The following is a 4,974-nucleotide window of genomic DNA, read 5'->3' as shown; positions in this document are numbered from 1 at the left end:
CAACTAAAGATTGAAGAAGAGTCGATCCCAAAGACAGCTTTTAGGACCAGATATGGGCACTATGAATTTATGTTTATGCCATTTGGGTTGACGAATACCCCTACAGCTTACATGTCTCTGATGAATAGGACATTAAAGCCATTCCTTGATCAATTTGTGATTGTGTTTATCGATGATATTTTGATATATTCGAGTAGTCCTGAGGAACATGCACAACATTTTCGGATAATTTTACAGATCTTGACAGAAAAACAGTTGTACAGTAAATTCAGCATATGTGAGTTTTGGATGGAGGAAAATGCTTTCCTAGAGTATGTTATTTCAAAAGAAGGGATACAACCTGATCCGACAAAAGTTAAAGCTATTTTAGAATGGGAGCCACCTAAAAACGTGTACGAGATCCGGTGTTTTCTAGGATTAACTGGTTATTATAGAAGATTTGTAACGGATTTCTCTATAATCGCAAAACCTCTGATGAACTTGTTGAAGAAGAATGCACCGTTCAATTGGAATGAAAAATGTGCTCAGAGTTTTGAGGAGTTGAAGAAGAGACTCACCTCAGCACCTATCCTTGCTTTGTCGTCTGATTGGTTATTATCAGCACGCTTCACGACAAAGACTTGGTTGTGTTTTCATGTAGCATGGGAGAGTTATAACTTATGCTTCGGGCCAGTTGAGGCCACATGAGTTGAACTATCCGACCTATGATCTAGAGTTTGCAGCCGTAGTACATGCATTGAAGATTTGGAGGCGGATAGTTCTCTAAAAGTTTGCAGCCGTTTGAAATATATCGCAACACAGAAAGAGTTGAATTTAAGGTAAAGAAGGTGGATGAAGCTTTTGAAGGACTATGACTGCACCATTGACTATCATCCCAGACAGGCAAACATTGTAGCAGATGCTTTAACATGGAGTATTTGACTGTGCTCAGAGCTATGGATGTAAACTTTACAATTGGTGGTGATATTCTACTGGCTTTAATACAAGTGAAGCCTTCCTTAAAGGATAAAATTAAAGATGCACAAGATAGAGATCCATATCTTGAAGACTAAGGTACAAAAAGGAAAGAGCGATCAGTTTATAATCCAAGAAAATGGTACATTGTTCAATGTAAAACGTATATTTGAGCCGAACATAGAAGAGTTGAGAATGAAAATTATGCACGAGGCACACTACACACCATATGCTATGCATCCTGGCAGTACCAAGATGTATCGGGATTTGAGACCCTATTACTGGTGGCCAACAATAAGAAAAAATATGGCAGAATTTGTGGCAAAATATTTAACTTGTCAGCAAGTAAAAGCAGAATACCATGCACCAGCCGGTAAGCTTCATCCTTTGTCAATACCTGAATGGAAGTGAGACATAATTACTATGGATTTTTTCATTGGGTTACCACGTACGTTCAGAATATATGATGCTATTTGGGTGATTGTTGACAGATTGACTAAATCACAACATTTGTTGCCAATCCGTCAAAATGATTCTTTTGATAAACTAGTCGAATTGTGTATTTCATAGATTGTGAGATTACATGGTATTCTTACCTCTATAGTTTCTGATAAAGATCCTCAATTTACTTCTCATTTCTGGGCAAGCTTGCAAACGGCTTTAGGTACAAAATTTCATTGCAGTACAGCGTTTTATCCTCAAACCGATGGACAGTCAGAAGAACGATTCAGACATTAGAGGATATGATCAGAGCCTGCATAATTGAATTCAAAAGAAGTTGGGATGATCATCTATCATTGATGGAATTTGCTTATAACAGCAATTTTCATTCTAGTATTGGTATGGCTCCATATAACGGACGGAAATGCCGAAGTCCGATCTGTTGGGATATTGAGGGATTGAGACAGCTTGAAGGGCCAGAGTTAGTTCAAGAAACAGTGGACCAGATAAAAATAGTTAAAAAGTGTTTGAAGTGTATAAGATCGACAGAAGAGTTACCTTGATAAGCATCGCAGAGAGATGGAATACAAGGTGGGTGAAAAAGTTTTTTTAAAAATATCACCATGTAGAGGAATCTTGAGATTCGAGAAGCAGAAAAAGTTGAGTCCAAGATATATTGGGCCGTACGATATTCTGGAGCGAGTTGGACTACTAGCCTATTGGTTAGCATTACCGATAGAATTATCACAGATACATGACCTATTTCATGTTTCTATGCTCGGCGATACCGATAAGATCCTACTCATATTTTGCATGAGCCAGAAACAGAAATATCGGAAGAATTGACATATGTGGAAGAGCCAATGGAAATTTTGGACCGGAGTACGAAGAAATTGAGAAATAAAGAAATACCCATGGTGAAGGTCAAATGGAGTCATCACTCTCCAAGGGAAGCCATCTGAGAAGTTGAGGAGAACATGAGAGAATAATACCCATATTTGTTCCCTGAGACGGTAATTTAGTTAAATTTCGAGGACAAAATTTTTATTAGGAGGGGATAATTGTGACGCCCTAAGGATTATAATACATAATTGTATGAATAAATGTAAATTCTTATGAAACTTGGTTAATTGGTAAATAAATTATAGGTTATAATTGGAATATAATAAAACTTGAACGGATTCAATTGGAGTTCGTTATAATATTTAGGGATAACCTATATTAACTAAGAAAATTTAAGAGGGACGTGATGGGTATTTTGAGAAAAAATCTAATTAATTAAATAAAATAATAATAATATCATATATATAATATTACTAAGTAATATATATATGTATGTAAATGACTTATTTATATTAGTAAATAATAATATATATATATGTAATTGATAAATGTATTAGTAAATAATATATCTACATGCATAGATGTTATTAACTAAATACACAATTATATGTATTATTGTTTAATTAAATAATATAATTGCGACAAATTGGTAGAAAATTCATAGAAACATTTTGAAAATTATATTTAAGAAATATTATGTTATTAAAGAGGAAAATGAGGTTTTTAATGATAACCTAATTTGAGAATGTTATTAAAAATGATAGTTATAAATATATAAGGGGTTTGATTAAATGAATTTCTACGAATTAATAGATAAATTATAAGTATCTTTATGAGGCCTAGAGTGTCTAGTTACTAAGAAGAACTAGAACCTAGAGAGTCTAGTTACTAAGAAGAACTAGAACGAAAATTTATATTTCGATAGAAATTAAATATTAAAGAATTAATAGAATTTATATGAGTAATATTATATATTATATTTAAAGAAATTACAATATTTTTGATATATTAATTGTATTTGTTATATTTCATTATAGGATTTGGGGGTAAGGTGAAAGGACTGTCAATTATCGATTGAGTAGACAAAAGCGTTGTGAAGTCGAGTTAAGTAAATAATTAGTATTATCTATATATGTTTTCTTTTTTTGGGTAAACGTAATTTTCATTAATAAAAAACACACATAATAGTACAACAAAGTTCTTCAGTTCGTTTCTCCCTCAACAGGCCAAGGGATACACGATAATCTAAATAAGGCACAAGTACTAACAAACTTGGCTAGGTTAATACTAAGAATGCGCTGTCTGACATCTTCCATAATCAAGAAGGCCAACGTGGAGGGAGTCTTCTCTTCATGCTCAAATCTCCTCAAGTTCCTTGCTCTCCAAATGTGATAAACACATGAAGCTAGTAAAGCTCGGTAGGCGAGGTTAACAATGTGTTTTCCCCTCCATTTTCGTGATGCCCATTCGATATCAGTCGTCCAATCTCTGTTGGGCCATGAAAAACGCACCAATCTGCGAACCTCAGAAGGACATCGTCTGCTAAAACGGCACTGAAAGAAAATGTGACTATGGGTCTCCGTCGCACAAACATCACACAAAACACAATCGCCAAGGTGAGAAAGCCATGTTTTATCCGTCGTTGGCAGTTTGTCCAAAATTGCCATCCATAAGATAAACGTGTAACGTGGGATCTTACATGAGCCCGAAAGTAGTGAAGCCCATCCTACTTTCGGCCCTGATGAATCAAATAATCGAATAAGGGCCTGTGTCGTAGGTTTCCCGCTCTGAAATCGCCAGATGATCGATCCTCGCCTCCATGGATGTGGGGTAATTTGTGTAAGATCCCATAATCATAGTCGCGAATTTTTTGGTCAAAAAATGCCTTACCCTCCTCCACCAACCCGCTATCCACCATCTGATCAACCCTTTTCGACACGTACGAATGCAACACCGGGATCGCCACATCCATCCAGAGAAAACAACACTCGTACTTGGAGGGAAACTCAGTGTCGTCACTGACAAGTGCCGTATGAAGGAATTAGACCCTCCCGCAATGATTGGCAACCGATTCTTTTGAACGATGGCATTAGTAGCCAGCAATGCATGATGCACAAAATCATGTACAGTGAAATCCATCTCCGGATCAATGATTCCGAGCAAATGGTGTGGCACGCCGCGGCATTCCTCATTGCTCACCTTATTGGTTACTATGTCAAGGCCCTTGTAGACCTGAATTTTGTCCGAGTTGATGACCTCTGCCCCGAAACGGGTGGCCAGGTCTATCGCCAGGCGCGATTTGCCTGTGCCAGTGGCACCCAATACCACCACCACCTTATCCTTTCCTTGGTGCTTGTTCATCATGCCCCGAACTGAAAAGTTCATCATGCTAGATTGTGCTGGCTTCCAGGCGGAGATCGACATTCTAATTGGTAATTACTTTTAATTTTTTTAACACCTGTCAATTACGTCGCAGAAATAAAAAAGGAAAAAGTCCACGTGTTAGAATACTCTCAAACAAAACAAACAAAACATGTACCAAATACAATCTAGTATTTTAGAACATCTATCTATCATAGAGTGACAAGCAGTTCTCAATTCTTGGATTAATTTCTCTTCTTCAAAAGGATTTGTTTGAAGAAAAACTTCAAACATTTGTGGGCTCTAGAAAGAATCACGAACAAGTTTCATTGATGTGAAAGAAATTACCTAGACAATTGTTTGAAACGTGAAGAA

General features: G+C 36.4%; 1 pseudogene; it reads right to left on the bottom strand.

Annotated features, from left to right (window-relative positions):
- Positions 1 to 3,964: 3,964 nt before the first annotated feature.
- On the bottom strand, positions 3,965 to 4,687 carry LOC110011304 (annotated as a pseudogene).
- Between the last annotated feature and the right edge of the window lie 287 nt (positions 4,688 to 4,974).

This window comes from Sesamum indicum, unplaced genomic scaffold, assembly GCF_000512975.1.
Source record: "Sesamum indicum cultivar Zhongzhi No. 13 unplaced genomic scaffold, S_indicum_v1.0 scaffold00125, whole genome shotgun sequence".
In the NCBI taxonomy this organism is placed as follows: domain Eukaryota; kingdom Viridiplantae; phylum Streptophyta; class Magnoliopsida; order Lamiales; family Pedaliaceae; genus Sesamum; species Sesamum indicum.
The sequence above is the reverse complement of the archived record's forward strand: the minus strand, read 5'-3'. Positions and strand labels throughout refer to the sequence as shown.